This window comes from Pteronotus mesoamericanus, unplaced genomic scaffold (genome assembly GCF_021234165.1).
Source record: "Pteronotus mesoamericanus isolate MK-2021 breed Mesoamerican mustached bat unplaced genomic scaffold, CSHL_Meso_final contig_94, whole genome shotgun sequence".
Taxonomy (NCBI): Eukaryota; Metazoa; Chordata; class Mammalia; order Chiroptera; family Mormoopidae; genus Pteronotus; species Pteronotus mesoamericanus.
In genome coordinates, this window is record NW_026555285.1 from 7391797 (window position 1) to 7416756 (window position 24960).

A 24960-nucleotide genomic window follows, 5' to 3' on the forward strand; every position below is an offset into this window, starting at 1 on the left:
ACAAAACCGCTGGAATTAGTTAAATTGATCTGCTTAGATGGCTATGGTTTCTTTTTCTTTTATTAAGAATTACCTCCCTGAAATTTGCATTTTAAAAGATTGACCAGATAATAGTTCTTGGCGGAGACCAGGTATTTACATCTCATAGGTACAGGAAAGGAAAGGCAAGCACCTCCTAAAAGGACTTTGGTTTCATAAAACCAATATATATAAGCATTTTGAGAAGTAGAGGAAAGGTTTCAGCAATCTAAAAAGATTTGGTGGGCTTTGAGTTGTATCTGGAGCCACACTTCTGACCCTATTAAAAAAAAAAAAGGAGATGGTTGTTTTTTAATACCTCAGAAATTAGGTTGCCACCTAAATGTTAGCAAAGAACTGATAAATTTATCCACCAGTTTTTAGAATTGTTTTCCCTTAGGTAGATTTCTTATAAGACCATGACATTAATTTCTAATTTGGCCTAATTTTTTATCAAAAAGTTGTTAAATGCTTTCTGATATCTTTTCAAGTTTCAGCTGGGACAAATAGTAAATATTTCTGGTCTGGCATTATTAAACAATTCCATGGACCTATGAGGGTGCACAGGCTACCATCTTCTAGGGCAGTGATTTTCAACTGGCGTGCCACAAGAGGCCAACTGGTATGGCACAAGAATTTTTAAAACATGCAATACCTATGTAGTTAGTGATTCTGACCTATTTTCCCTTAGACTGTCAAGTTAAAAAATGGTAACGACCAACAACAATAGCCATCTGGTGTGAATGAATCAAAATTATACCTGTTTTTTGTCTGATGGACAAAAAATAGTATATATTTTTGGGTGTGCTTTAGACTTTTAATAATTAGTTTATGTGGGCTATGAGATGAAAAAGGTTGAAGGTCTCTGTTTCAGAGCCTTTCTCTCTGATAGCCAAACAAAAGAACTGATAGCTTTTAAGTCAGTTTCCCCCAATGAGACACAATGTCTACTACCACAAAACAACCAGATAAAAAGAGATGTAATCACCTAAAGTTGACATATTTTTTATAAAAATATAAAGCCTGTTTTAAACAGTTGGTTACAGGCACAAAGTTTGTGTGCCCAGTGCTTCAAAAGAAAGGCCAATATTCAATAGATCAGAGTTTTGGAGCAAAGAAAGGTTTATTGATTGAGAAGGGTTAGCTTGAGAAGATGGGAGAACTACTTCTCAAATCCATCTTAAGAGAGTTCAAAATTCAGTCATCTTAAATATCAGGGGAAGCGAGAATGGGTGAGGAGGAGGTAGATAGTGATTATAGAGAGCCAGGGGCTGAAAAGGGATCCAAGGAAAAGCACAACATTTCTAAATCCCTTTGTTCCTGACATCCCTTGACGGTCCCCTCTCTTTATTTCTGCTCAGTCGGATGACCCTCACTGATATAAGTTGGTTCTGGCGTTATTATTTAGAACATGTTGCCCCATCTCTTCAATGATGAAGGGGCTGCTCAAGCCTCAAGCAGAATTCCTCTAGTTAATTAGCATATCTTCAGCAGGAGGTAATAGCAAACCTGAAGACCAAAGAGAGGAAGCATTTCACTATGACAATCCCCCCTTTTTCTGTTTATCCCTCAATCTTGGGAGATATAGAGCAACTGGGTCCAGGTTCAATCAAGAGGGAAGGATTAGCTTATAAAATGGAATCAGATTTGTCTGCCCAGCATGCTCCTCTTATCTGGTTCTTATAACTTCACATACCTACCTCTTCCAAGATGGTCCCTGAGCCTTAGAGGAGGCATTCCAGGTGTTCAGTTTACAAACAGAGACCAAAGCAATGGTAGAAGAAGCAGTAGGATAGGATACCTGCACTCTAATTATTAACGAGAGCAAATCATGCCAGTCTCTGAGTCTGTGAGGTGAGAAAACCTCCAGATGAAAGGTTCAGAGTTTCATTTTTGCTGGAGTGGAGGCAGGCAGTGACAATCTGACAGATTTGCCTGGCCCACAGTGCCAGTGTCCCTGATGATGTCATCAGGTGCTCAGGCAAGCTTTGTGTGGCTTACATAACAAGTTACTAAAACTGTCCAGCATGAGCTGTTGCAATTTCTCCAAAGTTTGTATTATGTCACCTAGCTACAACCTGCATTTGCAAGGCTCAGAAAAAAGTTTTAGTTCTCAATAATTCCAAGGCAAATGATGAGATAAAAATGAAATACTAATTCAGAGAGCTGCAGCCAAACACTCTGACTAGAAAAATCCAGTATCCAATCTAGTCCACAGGTGAAAAATAAAACTTTAAAGACAATTAACCAAAGTAGAATCTAATATCCACATTTGTGCATTACAGTTTCTGTTGAAACTTTTTTTTTCTCCCTCAAACCACATTCATTTTATCAAAGCTAGCCAAGTAGCAAAGTTTAAGACTCAGTCATTGCTAAAGTCTAGTTTCAATAAAATTAGCCTATTATTTGCTTAAGTATGACAAGAATAGCAATTAATCCTATAGTTGTTTGTTTTTTTTTCAAATCTGCTTTGCTGGAATTTTATAAGGAATTTCCAGAGTGAACCTCAGTTAGCCTCTTCAGGCTAAGAAGCCAGGTCACATTCTTGCCATCAGACCTCACCTGCAATACCTATAGATTTGGGTGAATTCCTCAGGTTCTTGAGTTCCCCAAAATGTCTTGAGTTCTTCCTTTGCAATCTTCCTGTAAAATAACCTTCCTTCCTTACATGAAGAGACTGCTGTGAACTATGTAAACAAGGTACCAGGCTGTTTTTCCAAGGGGATTTTACCAGACTCCAAAGTCAGTCTTAATTCTTTAGAGCTGTGTGGTATCGTCCAGAATCTGTGCATGTATCTTTCAAGCATGACATTCCAGTCAAAGCCTCATCAAGAGTTTCCAATTGTTCCCTGGCTGGTGTGGCTCATTGGATTGAGCACTGGCCTGCTAACCAAAGGGTCTACAGTTTGATTCTTAGTCAAGGCCATGCCTGGTTTGCAGGCCAGGTCCCCAGTACGGGGTACCTGAGTGGCAACCATACATTATTCTTTCCCTCTTTCCCTCTCCCCCCTGCCTAAAAATCAAATAAATAACATCTTTAAAAAAAAAAAGAATTTCCCACTGTGTCCTGTTATAAAGAGATTCCTATTGAACTTAGGCAAACAAACCTAAGTTGTTTTATGCCATGGAAATAATACTCATTCAGAGTCTCCAAATTTATGAAGGGATCAGGTAGGGAGAAAAAAGTATAACTGTTTCAATATTGTTTATAAACTCCTCAAAGGAAATACAACTTTCCTTATATCTGGAAAACAAAGATATTTTTAAAAATCAGCACTATTTCAAAGTTATAAAAAATTATAATCATCCTTAGTTCATTCAGTCCCTAGAATTAATTCTGATCACCTTCCAGCATTCTGTGCATCCAGTTTTTTTCCTTAGAGCTCTACAAATTCTCATCCAGTTTAAAGGTATAATCTTAAAATGCTTAGAAACTTGTATTTTAAAATAAGCCAGAATCTTAATGGATCTTTCTGGAGATGGAATATACTTACAAAAGTATCAGACTAAAAGAATGTCTTTAAATGACAAAATTTAAAATGTCATAGATCTTATAAAGCACTTGACAAAGTCATATCTTTGTATGACAAAGAACTTTGCTCTTCTGTAACATTTTAAGATAACAAGAATTACAAGTATTGTATCAGGACTTTGTATACCATTGGAGATTTTTATATAATGTCTAGAACATCCACTTAATAATGCATGCATACATACAAATACAATGTAATTATTTCTTTAGTTGGCAAAGCTTCCTGTGTAATTTAAGCATATCAAGTATGTTTAATTAATTTAAACTTTCTCTTTGGTAAGAAGAGAAAAATCCTTGAGAGGTTCGGGGGGCTCATTGAAACAACCCAAAGCCATTTACATTATTAAAAAAAAAATCTCCTTTTAAAATTTAAACCCTGAGTAGTTTGTCAAACACACTTGACCATATAGATCATATATCATTATGAAATAATATTAAATTATTCATTTACCTAAAGTGACAATGAAAGAGTAGCAGACAAAAAATACACATAAGAAAAACTATAATTCTTAGGATTCAGAAGATCATTTTCTTAAGTAACCAAGGACCTAATCAAGACAATAGAAAACCATTTTGTAGAATCTTTGCTTCTAGGCAGGAAGCTTGCTATACTATCTTATCTGGAGTAGAATAAATACAGGAAAAAAAAAACTTCTCCTTTTAACAGAGTAAAAAAGTACCAAACTCTCATTTTGTATCAGCTTACTTTCAATATTTAAATTAATTTACTTAATCTTATTTAGCTTAATCATACATAAACTTTCTTCTCAATATTTCTCTTCATAAACATTCTACAATGATCTTAGTCCCTTTTACTTTACCTCTATTTATTTAGAAGTAACCAGCTTCAGAATAAACCATTTCCTTCTAATTTCCTCAAAAATGTATCTTCATATCTTATACCTCTGCCAAAAAACATAATTTCTTTCCATCTTAATTTGGTTTCTAAGAATTTAGAAACTCTTAAAAATCTTAATTACTCTTGACAACTAAAAAGTAAGCAATTAGTATTCTTTAGATCGGCAAGTTTATGAATACATTCGTAACCTTTAAAATCACAGGTGCCTCTCCATTGGAAAGTACACTTTTAAGACATACACTTCTAATAAAGTAGAAGGCATATTTTTTGGCAATACCCAATTTATCTTTTAGTTTCCCTATAATAAGAAGCCAAAAGTAGATGAACTTACATTAATATATCAACATTTCAGCATTTCATGTTACTTAGAAATATTTAGATATTCAAAAATTATCATTTTATTTAAATTAGTAAAAACTCTAAAGTTTCTTGTTACTATCAGATTTTTAGAAAACTATAAGCATGTATAATATAACATAATTATCACTGAAAAGTTTTATCTACAACCTTTTTTATTTTAGTTGTATCTATTTATTAGCTCAATAATTCTATGAAATTTCAAAGTCAATTATTACCCAAGCTATTTTATTGATAAATATTGTAACAGAGATAATATGGACTTATTTTTGTAAACCCAGGTAAACAAATATGTATTTAATATTAATAACTCTAAGAGACATGCCTATTTAACCAAACCTCAAACCAGCTTTAGTATCAAATATTTTCCTAGATCATATGATTCTGAAAAATATTTGAGTTAGTGTCTAGTATATTTCTTAATTTATATAAGCATTTAATTCCTTTAAGCCAATCAAATATTATAACCTACCACTACCATCAGAAGATAGAAAATACCATACACAGATATCACAAACATTTAAAAAATTAACAGTATTACTAATGATTGTAGAGAAGAACCAGTTTTTCATTTGCCCTGGACAATTTTAGGAATGCTGGAAATATGGTGGTAGGTGGTGAACTAGGCACATGGGAATTCAGGTATGAGGATTTTAAAAATGCCTCTCTTTTTTTGTTTGTATGTTTTTTCCTTCCATTACCTCAGCCTCATGCTCTTGTGGGCTATGTCCACACCTCCGATCCCCCCAGTAGAATGATTTGGGGAGATGCTAAGATCTTCCTTTTTTTTTTTTTTTTTACTATCAGACTGAAAAATCAGCTTCCAATTTAGCTAAATTTCTGCTCAATTATTAAATATTTTAAAACCTACTTAACACATAACCAATTCTCATAAAATTATAAAAATTTCCACATTGTGAAATATCTTGTTAATTAATGTAATGTCTGCATCAGCATCTGTAAAAGTCAGGAAGTTCAAAAAGTGTTAAGACAAGTTCTATTTTGGGGGGAATTCTTACATAAGCAGTTGTTTACTTTAAGCCAGTTAAAAGCTACAAATAAGGAATACCATTCAATGATAGAAATATGCAAGATCTAGAACACATAAACATAAAGATCTCATACCTTTCATTTGAAAGTGCTCAATGTTGTTTCTAAGTGCAATGCAAAACTCAAGAGTATTTTGCTCAGATAACCAAAGCTTTGCATGCTGTTGGAATTCCTTTAAAGCCATTTAAGGAAGAATGCATTCTGTTGCCTCTGAGCATAAGACTGCCACTGCCATGGGACCAGGGAGAAAAAGCCATAACCCCCAAACCAATAGGGAACAAAAAACCTCAGATGGACACACAAATGATACAGAAGCAAAACAATAAACTGAGTACTCTTCTAACCAAGTCTCAGATATACTAGGCAATTTACAAAATTCAAATTCAAATGACCAAGCAAATGCCAATGAACAGTTCATAAAACAGGTACTCCTACAACTATTCCCCTTTCCAAAAGGGTACCCCCAAATGCAAAACAAATTGGCTTATACCAAGGGAAAAGCAAAACAGAAGAGAAGGAAGTTGCCCAGCTGTGCATGCCAGAGTGACTGACCCTACTTCTAAATTGAGCCCAGAGCTCACAGAGGGACAACAAAGTAATGGGTAGAGTCCAACAGTTCTAGTCCTACTCTAAAATGAAAGTCCCCAAAATGTGATTGGCTTTGTCCCATGGGAGTGAAAGCCCAGAGAGTAAGAATTCCAACATCCTGGTCACACTCTCAAATGGAGGCCCTCAAAATGCAGTTGACTTGTCCCACAGGAGTGAGAGCCCAACTAGAGAGGAAGGATTCTTGGCTGCTCGCCTCAAAGCAACTTACCTTACAGGCAGCTGACTAAACAAAGTCCAAAGACATTTCCTTATTCCAAATGCAATATGTGCAGTGCCTGGAAGGGCCCTTTCCCCAGGACAAGCCAGCCCTGCCAGCTGCTCAGGATTCATGGGGTGGTAGAGGTGGGCGTCCAGGGCGTTTGGTCTACCACAGACCCTAGCTCCTGACTATGGATTAACATTTGTTACAGACACAAAGTTTGTATGCCCAATGCTTCAAAAGGAAGGCCAATATTCAATAGATCAGAGTTTTGGAAAAAGGAAACCTTTCCAAAGGCCTAGCTCAAGAAGAAGAGAGAATTCTCAACTCCATCTTAAAAGAGCTCAAAATGCAGGCATCTTACCTATCAGGGGAAAGGAGAATGCCTGAATTTTTAGACATTCTCTAAATGTCTAAAGACGTGAGTAGGGACTGTAAAGACCCAGGGGCTGAAAACGGATTCAAGGAAAAGCACAAAACTTCCAAATCCCATTGTTATTAGTCAGTCCATTGACCCCTGCTGATCTGAGTTGGTTCTGGAGTTATTACTTAGTGCACATTTCCTCACCTCTTCACTGATGAAGGGGCTGCTCAAAGCTCAAACAGAATTCCTCTAGTTAATTAGTGTATCTATAGCAGGAGCTATTAGCAAGCTTGAAGGTCAGAGAGGAAGGATTTCACTCTATTACCATTTCAATTTTCATAGTCTTATCCTTACATTTCCCTATTCTTTTAATCCAATTGTAGCCTAAGTCAGAGCTTCATCAGTTTGGTTTTGGTACCACAGTTCAGGAATTCCCACAACCAAGGAGTTATGGAAATGTTTTTATTTCCTGATCATTTTACCCATGCTTAAATAAATGATATCCCCAAAGAAACCCCGAAGAAATGATATCCCCAATGAGTCCCCAGTGAGATGTCAAGTCAGGGACCCTAGCCTTGGTATCAATTTTTTTTTAAGATTTTATTTACTTATTTTTTAGAGAGAAGGGAAGGAAAGGAGAAAGAGAGGGAAAGAAACATTAATGTGTGGTTGCCTCTCACACACCCCCTACTGAGGGCCTGGCCTGCAACCCAGGCATGTGCCCTGACTGGGAATCCAACTAGTGACCCTTTGGTTCACAGGCTGGCATTCAATTCACTGAGCCACACCAGCCAGCTAAACCTGGTATCAATTTTTAACTTGATTTAAGCAGCCTGTTGCTTCAAGCGATTGCTGGTCAGGTTTCTCATTGTAATTTCTTCCTTCCAGTCTTTTAAACTTCTCCACGCTGAGATAAATAGAGTAGACTTGTTTGGAGTCTTTTAATCTAAGGGGGCCAACTGGGGGGAAACTAGCCCATTCAGCCTTTGGTGGTGTTGTTCTAAATCCTTTGTTTTAACCTCATCAATGTTAATTTTTTTTAGCCCAATTTTTTTTCCTAATTGGCGCATTCCTCATAATAGCTACTGTAATTTTAACTTATAATTTCTTTGAAGGCTGGCTACAGTTTGGGAGCCATAAATGGAGTTTAGCCTATGTTTCTGTCTAGCCATATTTTAGAGCTTCCAACCTAAGGGTTACCAAGCCAAATTTTTAGAACATAAAAATTTTAGATTGTCTTTTAGTGAGATTTCAGTATTCTTTTTTTTTTCACTTTTCTTAAGTGCAAGACAAATTTCTGATGTCCTAATTTTTATAATATCTGAAGGCAAATAGGATGGTGTCTGAGTGGGCTTTGATTTTTGTTCTAATTCCTTCCATCTAATTAAGAGAATCTTAATGACTATTATAGCAAGGATATTTACCTATGAAAAAAATTCTTTCTTCCTGTTCAATATAGTTCTTGCAATTAAAAGGACCTTACCTGATGGTAAGATCTATAGCCACTCAGACCAATACCATGGATGCAAGAGGCATCTCCAAATGAGAGTGGAAAAAGACAACCCACACAAGAAAGTTACTCCCAGAGTTTGCCTAAGCAAGATGAGGAGACCTGTCTTTAAATGGATGTTCCAAAACACAGGGAATCACATGCTTTTCCCCCTTGAATAGAATAGGTTTAAGATTCCCTGTGCTTGGATCCACAGCTTATTCTACTGCCTGCCAGATGCATATGTATCATCCAACTGGTGGAGAGAATGGACCATCTTTGGGAGGGACAGGACATAATGGAAAACTCTTTGAGGCCTTGTCACGGCCAGATAGAGAACAAGGTATGCTTTGTCAAGTGTACCTGCTGGATGGTAGAAGCCAGAGGAAAATATATTTTCACTAGTAATAAGGCCAAGCTCTCAGGACATATAACAAGATGAATGTAAAGAAATCAGACAGAGACAAAGAAAAACAAAACTGATGAATACTCATACCAAGTAATCAAAAGTCACTAGCCCAAGAAACTTGTTTCACACCTATTCTTTCTACCAATCTAAATTCAAAAGAAAAATATTCCCACCACTTTTGCTTCCATGGGATCCTGCAGACAGAGACCTGGGGATGCAGTGACATGGTTAGAACCCTTACCTTCTCTTGTCCTGTGTCAGATGTCCCAGGATGTCCTCTTCTGCAGCATCCTTGTGGGTAAGTGTGAAGTTCTATCCACAGCACCAACTGTTGGGGAAGGAACAAACTTTCCTCTGTCCCCAAGGTTCTTCTGGCTGGTCCAATAATCAAATGAACATGGGAGAGATTAGCAAGAGAAAATAACTTAATTTTTTTTTTATTTTTACTTTTATTAGCATTTATTTTATGCTGAATTCAATTGGGTCATAAATTTTTGTTTCTGTGGGGATATCATTTTTCTTCCATGCAAACTCCTCTTCTGGTTTAGAAACAATCTGCTCTTTTTCAGTAAGAATCATCTCAGTGTGGCAGGAAGGGCTCAGACATGGGGTAATCTGCCCTGAGCGCTGTTAAATTCTGCACCACATCTTGGGAGTTGTGTTTTCCTAGATTTGCTCAATGACCAGAGAATCTACATCCAATCCCTTAAGTTCGGCATTACTCTGCATATTTAAGCATCTGCAACAAAAACTCAGGACTCTTTTGGGGACACCGACCCTGTATCTAGCACCACTGTTTGGCTTGGGCTCACCTACCAACTCCAACAAAACCCTGTAACAACAAAATGGCACACCTTGCTTCTGTAAAGTGGCATCCTTCAGATCCTTGGTGGCTTTTCAGATATGCATACCCTTGATGGCCTGGGCAGTTTCATTAGTGTTCTTACAGTGAATACAAAGATTTGAACCTCTTGATTTTGTGGGGTCCTCTGGGTCAAATTAATAGCAAACCATTTTCAAAGGTCACCTCAGAGAAAATAATCAAATTTAATACATACATATATATGGGAACCTCGCATACATAAGAGGGTCAAAGAAATCACATGTAGGACAGGTTCAAAGATAGAAAGGGGGACTGAGATATATAAGACATTCTAAGCTAACGGTTTGATATGTACCTTGGAGGCTTTAAAGGGTCATTGTAGGATGATAAGAAGAGCAGATATTTAGTGAATAAAAGCTTGCCATGCCATGAAGGTGGGTCAAAAAGGTTATGGTTGATAACCTCTATGGGCAAGGACTATAATTCAAATTCTTAAGACAGTTAAGGGTTGGGGGCAGAAGTTCCTCCTGAGCCTGCAGCTAAAGTTTCCTTTAGTTTGAAACAATTTACATACCACAGAAGCACATCTTGAGGTGACTTTTTCTGGACCCCTACACTGACCATATAGGCACATCAAGACTACGATGCTAGGCTGATCCAGTACAGTCCAATCCAGGCTTCCTGCCAGCCCAGTTTGGATCCATTAATCCAAGATAATTAAAATAAGCTGGCCATTAAGAAAGAGGAAAGAAGAAGGAAGTTGCTCTTCACCTAAAAAAACATTCAGTTGGAAGGCATTTGAGATCTGGCTCCCTGGCATATGGCATCAGCTTGGCTCAAATAAACTCATAAAAATTCTTTAAAAATAAATAAATAACATTCAGTTGCCCCACAAAATACAACTAAATTATCATTATTTTTTTTCTGGACCAGAAACAAAGTCCTAAATACTCCCTTTTGATAGCCATCAGCAGTAGATCCAGAAGTAGTACTTATTCTCACAAGGAAGAGTTCTTCAGGATGTGTGGGTAATGTGCCTAGAATCCCATCTTAGAGATACCTCCTGCATCCATGGTGCTTCTTTTCCAAGTCCTCAAATCCAGTGAAGGAGCAGCTGCCACTCTCGCTCCTTGAGACACAGCATGAGTTTGAGCTGTACCTGTCACTGACGCGATGTGGAGCTCCTTCTTGGCATGGTTACAAATGAAGAAGGAGACGGCTGTACCTATGATACACCGTGTTCTTCTCTAGCTCATTATCTGGCAGAAGGAGCACCTCATTGCCTTTTCTAAATACCACATGCACTTACCTCAAAATGACAGGTACACCAGGACCTGTAGAAGCTGGCACAGGAGGAATAAATTCAAAAGACAGTCCAAACTTCATTCATCATATATAGATTTTGCAACTACAGTGTTATTGAATATGACATCAACTTAGAGATACTCTAAGGAAAACCAATTATTTTTTTCTCTCTGATGATATACAGCTGTAATAACATGCTGTGCTCAAATATCATAAGACATGCTGATGTGCTATCAGCTGCAAGAACCCAAAATGAACCCATATGGATTTAGCAACTGGATTTTTCTTCTATTGGAAAATATATCAAACTCTGACAACTGTTTCTCTTTTTCTCAGTGTGACAAAGTTGTGACATTCTCCCATGATGCTTTTAGAATATAAACAAAGCATGTAATGATCAGCAGTACACTTTCCCTCTTTAAGTCTGAATAATACAGACCACTTTAAGGTGAAAAAATGGAAATAGGTCTCCATTTCCTTTATTTTAGTTCCTGCCTCTCACTTCAGATTGTTTTTCTTTTTACATTCTACTTGGAGAACACAATTTATTTACACTGCCTTTTAAATAGCCCTTCTGCTAACTGAGTTTGGCCAATCATAATCTATAGCTATCGGCATGTTGGCACAATAAAAACCTCTCCTGCAGGTTCTAGAATCTAGATAAGAACTGTGATAGGGACAGAATGACAAACTGTGGGTCCCAAACTACTCTGGACCAGGCTACAGAAAGGAGTTTCCAATGCTGGAGCTACTTTTTTTCTGACAAATACTTGTAAAAAGAATTCCCAGGAGTCTCCTGGATTTCTAATATATCTAGAGGGTTCAGGAATATTCTTCGCAAATATCTGGGAATCTTCCCTTGGAAAAATTAAACCCATAGAGAAGACATTGGGCCTGCTCTGAGTCAGTCCGGGAGGCCAGGAGCATGGCAGAAAATGTGCCCTCTATTGAAAATGTTTATTAACAAAATCGTCATCACATCTGGGTGCCTAGAGTATATGCTGTATGTGAATATATTCAAATAATTCAGTACCCTCCTGAGACACACAAATGTTATATTTAAAATGCAGTGGCACAAATCTTGATTGCCTGTAAGAGAAGGCAGGAGTGAAAACATGCTATTCAAATGGATCCACCTACAGAAAACATAAAACTAAGGCTAGAACTTCCTAAACAATAAGCAATCCTTCTTATTGGTGAAGATCAGTGACACTAATTTAGCTGGGCAAAAGTATGTATTCTTTCCAGACATTCTCATAACCATTTTATAAAACTGGAGTCTTGCCCTGGCCGGTGTGATTCAGTTGGTTGGGTGTCATCCCACAAAGGGAAAGATAGCCAGTTTGATTCCTGGTCAGGGCACGAGCCTGGGTTGCAGTTCAGCCCTCAGTCGGGGCACATGTGAGAGGCAACTGATTGATGTTTCTCTCTTGCATTGATGTTTCTCTCCCTCTCTCTTTCCTTCCTCTCCTCTCTCTCTAAAAAAGAATAAAATAAAATCTTTTTTTAAAGTGGGAATCTCTAAGGCATGTAAGTTAGGTACATATCACAGGAAAGTAGTGGGATTTCATTGAAAACATTATTTGGAGCTTTATAGCTTTAGATCCTGAGTTCCTTGAGAGTTTGACCTTTTCTGTCAAATTTTCTGCTGGGCAGTTAATGGGGATAGACTGCTATGCTCCAATTCAACTAAAGAAGATGGGCCCTTAGAAAGCACTTTATTATTGTGATTTCTAGATTATTTTACAATCAATCTTTGTGAAGACAGCTTGACAATTATAATTGGACCTAAAGGAATTACATTTTTATGGGGGCATTTCAGGGTAGCATTTTATGTCTCACAACTCTATAGTAAGTACACATTAGACCAGCCTGACATTGCCTACTGCCTATGCTAGAGCCCCTAATTCATTTCACATATGGCGTACATGTTGGTTTAGGCATGCATTGAACTTGTGTGGGATGGAATGAGTCAATGCCTTTGATTTAATACCAAAGCTTTGGAGCTGTATTTTGCTGGAAACCACCTGCTATTTTTTTGAAGGAGAATACACCAAATTTTTTTTTATTGATAGACAAATAGCTCTGAAGAGATGTTGACAGAATAACTGTGGGTCTGTGTTATTGCAATATATCTTGCTTTTTAATTTGTTTTAATACAATAGATTTTCAATCCCAGCAGCCCTGAGCACCCTGTCAATGGTAATCGTCATTGTGAACCCCATCCAGATATAGTCAAAACTTTCTCAGAAATTCATTTTATGAAGTAGCTATTCTTCAAAACTTCCCCAGACCCTTGAGAAGCATCCTCAAATCCTTACCGCTCAGGTACACTTCTTTGCATATATCCTGACCCCTCTGCAGATCAGAACATACCTGTTATGTGTAACTAAGATGCTTCTTTATATCAAGCCCTCCCCCCCACCACCACCATTTCCATCACTGTCACCGTTTCACACATCTGCACAGGCCAGTTTACATCTGAATTGGAAAATTCCCCCTAATAGGTGGATGTTAGGAAGCAGAATGGAATGTAGAGAAAAGCACTTAAGGTTGACTGGTAACTTTGTTGCCATTGTTGTTGATTTTAGAGAGAGAGAAGAAGGGAGAAAAAGAAAGAAACATCAATTTGTTGTTCCACTCATCTATGCATTCGTTGATTGCTCCCTGTATGTGCCCTGACCAGGGATCCAACCTGCAACCGAGGCGTATGGGGAAGATACTCCAACCAACTGGGCTACCTAACCGGGGCCAAGTGGGGACTTTTTGTTGTTTTCAGTGAATAGATTTGAGACTATGTTTAGGTTGCAACTGAGAAAAGTAATCTGAGGAGTATGTTCTTCTCTAAAAGTTACTGACCATAAAGAATGAGTCATTGACCCAAATTTTACAACAAATTTATTTCTCACAGGTCAGGAGGTTGGGAAATCTATGATCAAAGTATTGGCAGATTCGGTGTCTGGAGAAGACCCACCTCCTCATAGACAGCTGTCTTCTTAATATAACCTCACATGAAAGGTGACCTAAATCTTGTTTCAAAGACACAAATGTCCATATCAATAAATCAACAAACATTTGTCAACAGCCCACTATAAAAATTACCAGCCTTCACTGTGGAAAGGAAGTGAAGCATCGGGGCAGCTTGTTTAAAAGACAGAATCTTTAGCCACACACACACACACAGATTCTGTTTATTGTAAAACTAAAATCTGAGGTGATACTGAAGCAGACACTTCTGGGACCGTGTTTTGAGAACTACTGACCTGCCATTTGACAAGAACTGTGTTAGCAAATAAATGGTGGTGACAAGATGATCTCTTACCTCAAGAAGTTCATAGACTACTGAGAAAGAAAGCAGCTAATGACAGTGAAGTGTGGTTCATACAAAAATCAGAAACAGAGAGGGGCTACTTAGGCTGCAGGTGCCTTGTCAGAAGAAAAGATGCAGTTTCTCTCGATAAATAAGGGAGTTGCTGAGGCCATTTCGGATACAAGAAAAAATTTACTGGCAGGTCCAAATACAGAAATACGGTCTCAGTTAAAATAAGACAGACAGCCAAACAGATATTAAAAAAAAAATCTAACCATACAAGATCAGATATTGTACTCACCAAATAAGTGGAACAAACCGCTTTTTGGACTTGAAGCTTTTCAGAATCCCAAGGTGCTGAGAACCACAAGTGTTTGATCTCCTATCCACTCCCAGTGTTCTCTCTCTCCACTTCCCGTAAACGCTTCGTCATTCCGCAGGTGCCCACAGACAACTGTCCCCTCATGGCTTATGAGAAACCTAGATTTCACATAGTGTCTCCCCTGCTGCTCTCCAGTCCAGTGTCCTTTGAGCCTCCGTGTGGGCTGCACTATGAAGCGAGAATATCTCAGGTTAGCTTACAGTCAGGCCTCCATTGGTTTCCAGCAAGATCTGACTGTTTTTAGAGAGACAGCTGTTCCACTGCAGAGCTAAGATTCCTGGAGATCCTAGTGCACTCCCCTGCCCCAGTGAGCCGATAGGCCCTGAGTTTTCTCAGGCTTCCCAGAAGAATACCAAGCAGTGTGGATGCAGGGATAGCTAATCTCAGCTTGAATTTTACAAGTTGATACACAGTTTGGAATGAAACTCCAAGCAACCAGAGGAATGGAAGCTTATTCTGGTAGGATCCCATCTCTCATTCAACTCAAGGAGAATACTGCACTAACTAAACTGAATGTATAATTTGATATTTTGATCTCATCAGGTAAACAATAAAAAAATTTAAAAAGTCCACACGAGAAAAAGATAGGAGTCGGGTAGATCAGCCCTGTGAAAAACCACACTACCTGATGATCCTTAAACAGCATTAAGCAGGGTGGGCCCACTCTGAGTATTTGTGGATGGAAACATTTGTTATACTGAGCAAATCACTTATCCATTATGAATCTCACTCCTAATATTGTATAAAGTTAAAAGGTTTGATTAGATGGTCTTTTTCAACTCAATACTCTGTAATCTATGAGGACTATTATGAAAGCTTCATCACCCTTAGGCAGTGATCTCATATGTAAGTAGAGGATCATACTATCAAAACATAAACATGAAATCTACTATCTTACACCTTTAAATAAAAGAAAGGGCCAGGGTAATCACTTTGTAAGTTATGTAAATATCTAATCAGTACATTGTGCATCTGAAACTATATGTCAACTATAATTTAAAAAATGTATTTAAATAAAAATTTTTAAAAATCATTAAAAAATAAGACCAAAAAATATACACCATCATGACTATAGTTAAGTAACACTATTTCATATTTGAAAGTTGATTAGACAGATCTTAAAAGTTCTCCTCACAAGAAAGAGTTTTTTGTAACTATGAGTATGTGTGGTGATAGATGTTAACTGAACTTATTGTGCTGATCATTTCACAATATATACAAATATTGAATCATTATGTTGTACACCTAAAACTAATATAATGTTGTATCCTGATTGCATATCAACGTAAAAGTTTGTTAAAAAAAAAAAAAAAAGCTTATCTTGACCTCATGACACCTTTCAACAAATAGCCCTTTCCCTGTTCCCCATCCAAAGCAAAACTTCTGCAGGCATTGTCCATTTCCTTTCCTCCCTTCTCCTGTCAGCCCGCCCCCGCCTGGCTTGCATCCTCACAATGAAGTTGTGCTCGTCGATGTGACCAGACACCTCCATATTGACAATTTTTCAACTCCCTCCATCTGTCAACCGTACTTTACACAGTTTACTCATACCTTCTGGATATACTTTCTTCACTTGGCTTCATGACACCATTCTTTCTCATTGATCACTCCTTCTAGGATTCCTTTCATGAGTTTTCTTCACCTTCTATTGTAAATGGGGGGCTTCTTCAAGATTCAGTCTTGAGGCCTCTTCCCTACATAGGCAATCTTAATGAGTACTTTGGCTTCAAGTCCTTCTTTGTTGCCACTGATTCACAAATTGGTATCATCTCCAAGTATACAAATGTCTATGGTATCTCCATGTAGATACTAATAGACATCCCAAATTTAATAAGGCTAAAAAGGAACTCTTGATTCCACCCTTTTCTCTGCCCTGATATGCTCTCCCCTGGTAGTCCCATCTGAGAAAATGGTACCACCCAGTTGCTCAAGATAAATATTGAGGACTCATCCTTGATTTCTCTCGAACCTTCACTGCTCACATGCAGTCTATCAGCTCTATATTCAATGTTCACTACCATCTGGTCCAGGTTACCACTTACCATCACAGGTCTTGTGGAAACACTTCTAGTTGGTCATCCAGTTTCCCTTTCATCTGTTCACCCCACAGAAGCTTGAAGAAAATTTTAAAACATAATTCAGATTAGAACAAGTCCCTACTTCGATAACTTCTACTGGTTTCCTACTATATTTAGAATATAATCCAAACCCCTTATTTTGACATTCAGGGCCCTAGAGATCTGGCTCCCCACCTTCCTCTCAATGCATGCTGTAACACTCTCCAGCCAAGTTTGTTCCTACAAGCTCATTTCTACCTCTGGCCCTTTGCATTTTCTTTTACTGTACCTGGAGTAATCTTCCCCCAGAATCTCTGTGGCTGGTTCCTTGTCATCTGACACTCAGGAAAATTCACCTTCACTGAACCTCCCAATGTGAAGTATCACTCCACCAAGCTTTTTCTTTACTGTGCTAACACCTATCTGAAAATGCTTACGTTAACTTTACTATTTATGTTTTTTAATTATATTTTACTGATTATGCTATTACAGTTGTCCTGATTTTCCCCCTTTGCCCCCCTCTTCCTAGCAGCCCCTACTCCTTCAGGCAATCCCCTCACCATTGTTCATGTCCATGGGTCATGTGTATAAGTTCTTTGGCTACTCCATTTCCTATACTGTATTTTACATCTCCGTGGCTATCCTGTAACTACCTTATTTATACTTCTTAACACCCTCACCTATTCACCCATTCTCCCCTTCCCCTCTCCCATCTGACAACCTCCTGGTAATTAACTTCTTTTCTCTTGCTTTTAAGAGTCTCTCATTATCTTTAACCTTTGACCTTTTAATAATGATGTGTTTTGGAGTGGGCCTGTTTGCATCTATCATAATTGAGACTCTTCTGCGCTTGCTGGACTTGCATGTCTGTTTCCTTCACCAAATTAAAGAAGTTTTCTTCAACTATTTTTTCAAATAGATTTCCAATTTCTTGCTCTTTCTCTGCTCTTTCTGGCACCCCTATGAAGTGAATATTGGACCTCTTAAAGTTGTCCCAAGGACTGTTTATACTATCCTCATTTTTTTTATTCTTTTTTCTTCTTGTTGTTCTACATGGTTGTTTTTTGTTTCCTTATGTTCCAAAACATTGATTTGATTCTCAGCTTCATTCCTTCTGTTGTTTCCCTGTAAATTGTTCTGTATTTCAATTAGTGTATCCTTCATTTCTGAGTGGGTCTTCTTTATGCTGCTAAGGCCCTCACTAAATTCCTTGAGTATACTTATAAACAGTGTTTCAAACTCTGCATGTGATATATTGCTTATCCCCATTTCTTTTAGCTCTATTTCTGGAGTGTTTATCAGTTCTTTCATTTGGGCCACGTTTCTTTGTCCCCTTGTTTTGGCAGCCTCCCTGTTTTTGTTTCTATATATTAGGTAGAGCTGCTTTGACTCCATGTCTTGGTAGTGTGGCCTAATGTAGTAGGTGTCCTGTAAAGTCCAGTGGCACAGCCTCCCCTATCACCCAAGCTGCATACTTGAAGTTCACCCTTCATGTGGGCTAAGTACACCCTCCTCTTGTAGTTGAGCCTTGGTTGCTGTTGTTGGATCAATAGGAGGATTGTACCCAGGCCAGTCTGCTGCAAGGACTGGCTGTGACCACTGACCACCATGGATCGTCCTCTATGGATGATCAGTCATTCAGGGGCAGGGTGGTGATACTCCAATGTGGTCTGTAGCTGTTGACTGGGTGCATTGGCCCTGGGATTTCCCCAAGGGGATTTCCCTTGGTGGCTGACAGGTCAAGATCAGCCACCTGTGTTTTTCCCAGGACACCCTGCCTGAGCTATAAAGCAATCTGAGGTGGCTGCTACTTATGCCGGGCTTGGAGATTTCCAGGTGAAGCCAAGCTGAGACTGTAATCTGGCTGCCACTAGGGCTCACTGAAGCCAGCTGTTGTTTGTTTGATAGGATTTAGGAGACAAGACCAGCCATTCCTGTGGAAAAGCAGCTTGGGTGGGCCCATAAATTGGATGGGGTAGAGCCTCTGTGGGTCTTCAAGGTGAGTCACATAATGTTAGCCAGGGTGATGGAGCCTTAATATGTTACCAGCCTTTTGACTTTGTCGTCGGAGGGCTCAGCAAAGGGACAATGGCCTCTGCTTACCCCAATGCCAGACACTTCACTCTCCCTGAATACCACCGGGTGCACTTCAAGCTGCCACTCCTGTGCTGGAGCTCAAAGGGAGCAAGTTTGAGTAGGTGAGTCCGTGTGCGGGTTCCCTAAGAGGAAGTGCTTAGGGCTCCGGCATCCTCTTCCACTGACTCAATCCTTGCTCAGTTTTGCAGCCAGAATGTGTGGGGACTTATTTTCCTGGCACTGGTATCCTGGGCTAGGGGGAGCTGGACGGGTCTGGAACTTCTTGTTCCTGAGATATCCCTCTCAAATTTTTATCCACATGGGTGTGGGGCCAGCCTGCTTCACGTTCACAGCCCTCCTACCTGTCTGGATGGATGTGGTTTTTTTCAGTTCCAGACTTTTCAGACTCTTATTCAACTCAATTTCTGATGTTCCTGAGTGATGGTTGTTCTATATTTTAGTTGTAATTTTGATGTGGCTGTGCAAAGAGGTGAGCCCTGTCTGCCTACCTTGCCATCTTGACCAGAAGCCTACCCTTTATGTTTGTCGTTGATGTTGCTTACCTAAATAGAAATTCTACAAGAGCAGGAACCTTCACTCTCTTGAGCAATCCTATATCCCTAGCATCCTGGCACCTAACTGTTGTTAAGTCAAGGTTTAAATAAAAATGAATCAAGCATCTGGGAGGCAGCTATTTCATATGAAAAATTAAAGGAGTTTAGGAAAGATCACTGTGAATTACTTTCAGGAAAATTTTTAAAATGCAAAATAAGGTTAGTAGACTACAAGTGGAACTATCAGAAACAAATGAAATCACAAAGCAACAAACTGTGGAATGGGACAAGATAGTGCTGGAGTAGGTTGAAACCGCACCCAGTTCTTCCCAGGAAAAAACTGGAATTACAACTAAATTATAGAACAGTCATCCTGAATAACCAATGGAGGACTAGCTGAAGAGAAGTCTTACAACCAAGGATTTACAGAGGAAACCACATCAAGACTGGTAGAAAGGGTGGAGACATGAAAAGGGCCAGCCCTGCTTCCACAGGTTGCAGTTGAGGTTCCAGAGGGATATCTCAGCTGTGGGGGGTTCCTCCTGAGAAGTGTGATCTCTAAAACCCCCAGCTGGGCTCCCTAGCCCAGAGCACAAGAGCTGGGAAGAGGCACCCACATAACATCTGGCTGTGTAAAGCAGCAGGTTTCTGTCTAGCAGGGAGAGAGAGGGTCTGTTACTAACAAAGGCACACATTTAAAAGGCCAATGCACAAGATTTCATTCATACACGCTCCCCCTGGGCTCTGACATGGATTAGGGGAGAGCAGACTACAATAATGTGTGGAGAGTCTGGAGTCTGTGGCTCTGGGGAGAGAGTTAAAGGGAGAGCTGCCAGAATCACTGTGCTGAATCATTCTCCCATACCACAGAAACCATCTTTCTTGAATGGAACACTCCTTTTCATGCAGAATCACCCTGGGGGAAAGCAATAACACCATCTTCTAGACTCCTTCTTGCCCCACCTTGGAGAACCTATGCCCTCCTAAAAAGGCAGCTGCCTTAACCAAGGTGTAAACATCTCAAAAAACTCAGGGGGTATCAGTGACTAAGTTGTGTGGATTTGGGGCAGGGGCCCCAAACTTCCCTGTGAAGCAGACTGGCACTTCCCTCTCATGGGAGATCCAGTAGAACCACTCTCCAGGCTGATATCACACCCATCCTCTGGGCAGTGGTGGGCTCCAGAGGCCCCACATGCCTGACTCCTAGTGGCTCTGCCCTGCCAAGGTCAGGGCAAAATGTGCAACAGACTGAGTGGTGTGGCTCTGGGGTGGGAGCCACATGCCCCAATTTCCCCGAAGCCTGACCATCACCTCCCCTTCATGAGAGATCTACTAGCTCCATCCTCTCAGCTCCTGGCAACCTTACCATGCTGAGCTTCATCTCCTCCCAGCAGAATCTGGGACAAGCTGAGCTGTGTGGCTCTAGAACAGGGGCGATTCTCCCTTGCGTTTCTGACCAGAACAGAGTGCTCTGTTCACACAGCCAACTCTTGGTGTGTTTGGGCCTGATAAAATATGCTGGCCTCACCCTGGTGTCTCCCTGAGATCCTGTACCAACACAAAAGTGCGCAAGCACCAAACGGGTGGCAGCTAGATTTGGTATACACTGGAAGTTTTGCTGAGTGGCCCCAAACCAAGCATTGGCACCAACTTTTGAACCTCTCTCAATCTGGTGAACACCACTGGCCCTTACCTGGAGATTTTTCAAGAGCCTAGCTTATGCAACCAGAGTATCACCAGAGGCTCTATCAGTGACTAAGCCTAAGAGGCAGCCAGCAGGCAGAGGCAGGGTTTGGGATGCACTGGGGCTTTTTCTGACCAGCCCCTGGGGCCTGTGCTGGTTAAAGCAGGCCTTACTGTGCAGCTTGATCTTTCCTTCCTGCATCCAGACCCAGCAGAGGCAGCCACAAACTGTGGGTTAGTTGTAGCTCCAAACAAGTTGCCGAGGCCCAGTCACAGACAGTATCTTATATTAGACTGCAACAGAGTGCCTCCAAAAATGCCAAGAACCAACCTCCCCAGTGGTAAGTTTTAGACAACATCAGAGCAGGATCCAATAAGCTTCATAAGCAGCATATTCAAAGGGAGTACTAAACCCTGCTGAGGCAAATTCAACTTCGGTACCTGCACAGCAGCTTGCATGCCATGGACAGGATTGAGCCTCACACACAGACAGCCTGAAGGTAGACTCTATACATCAATGGGCCATTAGTAATTAATACTCAATTACAACAAGAGGGCCCATGTAACACACACGAGACATTCCTGGAGCACCTAGTGCAGAGGGTCAAGAAGACCGTGCAACTGGATCCCACAGGACACCTACTCCATAAGGCCACTGTACCAAGACTAGGAGACATAGAAAATATACCTAAGACACAAGAACAAACACAGAGAGGTAGCCAAAATGGGAAGACGAGAAACATGTCCCAAATAAAAGAACAGGAGAAATCTCCAGAAAAAGAATTAATGAAATGGAGGCAAGCAATTTACCTGATACAGACTTCAAAACAATGGTTATAAAAATGCTCAAGGATGTTAGGGGAATAATGAATAAATTCAATGAGAACTCTACAAATAAATAGGAAGCATGGGAAGAAAACATAAAAACCAGAAAAAAGATCCATCAATAAAAGGAAAAGATAGTGCACAGAACGAGAGAACATATTCACTGATATATCAGATAAGGGGTTAATATCCAAAATTTATAAATAACTTATAAAACTCAACACCAAAAATACAAACAAAACAATTTAAAAATGAGCAAAGGACCTGAATAAGACACTTCTCCAAAGAGGACATTCAGATGGCCAGTAGAAAAGATGAAAAGATGGTCAACGTCACTAATCATTAGATGCAAATTAAAAGCACAATGAAATATCACCTCACACCTGTCAGAATGGCTATTATCAATAAATCGACAAACAAGTGTTGGTGAGGATGTGGAGAAAAGGGAACCCTCATGCACTGTTGATGAGAATGTAGAGTGGAGCAGCCACTGTGGAAAGCTCTATGGAGTTAACTGAAAAAATTAAAAATAGAACTGCCTCATGACCCAGTGATACCACTTCTGGGAATATATCTGAAGAAACATGAAACACTAATTTGAAACAATATTTGCACCCCTATGTTTATTGCAGTGTTATTTACAATAACCAAGATTTGGGAGCTTTCCTAGTATCTATGAGTAGATGAGTGAATAAAAAAAGCTGTGGTACAATTATACAGTGGAATACTACTCAGCTTTAAAAAAATAAAATAAAATCTTTCCTTTTGTGACAGCATGGGTATACCTGGAAAGTTTTATGCTAGGTGAAATAACCCAATCAGAGAAAGACAAGTACAATGATTTCTATGTGGAATGTAATGAACTCAATAAACTAACAAAATAGAAATAGACTTACAGATACAGGAGACAGGTAGCCATCAGAGTGGGAGGATGTTGAGGGGCTTGATAAAAAATATGAAGGGATTAAGCTATAAGAACCTCATAGGCTTAGACAATATGGTAATTACCAAAGGGAAAGGGGGTGGGAGGAGGTAGAAGAGGTTAAAGGAGGGATAAATGGTGATGGAAGAAGTGTTGACGTGGAATGAAGAACGCACAATACAATATACAGATGTTGTATTGCAGAATTGTACACCTAAAATCCATATAATTTTATTAACTAATGTCACCCCAATAAACTCAATTAGAATGAAAAAAGAAAAATAATTAAAAAATAGAATAGTAATGTGAACCCTGAGAAAGAAGACACCTAGGAAGAAGTTCTTCTGGTGGCTAATGGCTCAGATTTTTAAAAAACAGAGCCTAACCACCATTTCTGCACCAGGTACTCTCAAGCAATCTATTCTTTAGGGAGAAGCTTGCACTGAACCAACTGCCTGTAGTATGTTCCTGCCACCTGAGTCAGCTTTTATTTTAAAAGTTCCTGGAATCCTATTTCAACCAGTAGGATTGAAGATTTCCTCACTCATTTGAATATGTGCAGCTCTGACAAACCAGAGTGGCTCTATTCTGACCAACCAGAGCAGTGCATTTTGGACCAAACTGCAAGGATTTGGCATCCTCATTTGCATGAAGACAGACCAATCAGAGACCAGGGTTGGGGACTTCTGTCTATGTAAATCAGCTCCCCTCTGGCTTTGTGAACATATTTTCCCTTTCCACTGAACACTGAAGGCTGTATCTTCTTGGCTGAGCTGAAACACCAAAATGTCTCACTGGAGCAAAATGGAGCAGACCAAAGGACAGAGGAGCCGGCCAATGCAGCGCAAAACAGACCATGGAGAAACAGAGCAGAGCTGTCTGGCCAGGGAGGGGCCTGACCCCAAGGCCACCGGGCCCCAGGGCTGTCTCACAGCTGTACTATTTTCACAGCTGTGCTGTATCACAATTGAGCTGTTCTACACCAAATAACGTTTCCTTCTGTACCGTACCCCAAACTAGAGATTCCTGTTGGAGATGCTAATAGCCATTGGTTGACAAGAACAAGAAGGCTGCAATTTAGGATTTCTCTTAAAGGAAGAAAAAGGGAAGAAAAGAAACACTGACCTGTTATATGAAAATATTAGGGAGAAGTGAAGAAAAAAGAAGAGCAATATAATAAAGAATTTGAAATGAAACAACCTGAAATCACTCTTAGCACACTAGACATGGAATTAAAGACTGGTAGAAAGAATTTTAATCAGGTTTCAGACAGCTATGAAAAAGATAAGACATGTTGCATGTAAACCTCATGTTGCAGAATAAAACTGCCATACTAAGACTGGAAATAGATACAATGAAATATGAGAACCAGGAAATGGAAAAGGTATTTTCAGGACATTGCAACTGTTTAAAAAAAAAAAAAAAGAATGTTCATCTTCAAAAGACAATTAAACTGAGTGAGAAAACATTAACAAATCAATATTTCAATATAATGGACAGTTTTATGTTCTGACAACTGAGAACACAATGCTAAATCTTAAAATGGAGAATGGAAAACAAAACAAAGAAAGACTTAAAACAGAAGTTGAACCATACCATACTGTTCTAGACTGGCTACTGCTATATATCATCATGAACAAAGTCAGACATCATCAACAACAACAAAAAACCCTAGAATTTGCTTTTCAGTTAGCAAGAGATGACTGGTATTGTTTATAGGAAAAAGTGAATTTTGGTATGTCTAACCTAAAATAACAATGAGATTCCTTCTCAGCAACTTTCTAACACTGAATGTAAATTCAATAGCCTAGAAATTGAGCTCCATCACACAAGAGATGCTCTCAGAGAGAGGACTTTGCTTTTAGAAGGTGTGCAAAGAGACTGAAGCCCAAAACAATGTCAAGAGAAGGAAATTAAACACATTATCAAAATGAACAAAGTGAAATGAATAAATGCACTGGAAAGTAGGGATCCTTAAAGGAGATACTGTATCACCTACAAATTAAAAATGTTTCAACAGCAACTGGGTGATGCTCACAACAAAGCTGATGGTAAAGATAGTAATCAATATCCAAGACCAGTTTAAAGATATCATAAATATATTTCAATCCAAAAGTAAAAAACAAGGTCTTTTGCT

General features: G+C 39.3%; 1 protein-coding gene across 1 annotated transcript in view; it reads left to right on the forward strand.

Annotated features, from left to right (window-relative positions):
• The window catches only part of ENOX1 (ecto-NOX disulfide-thiol exchanger 1), a 603512-nt gene that overhangs the window by 558676 nt on the left and 19876 nt on the right, over nucleotides 1-24960 (forward strand). The window lies entirely within an intron of this gene.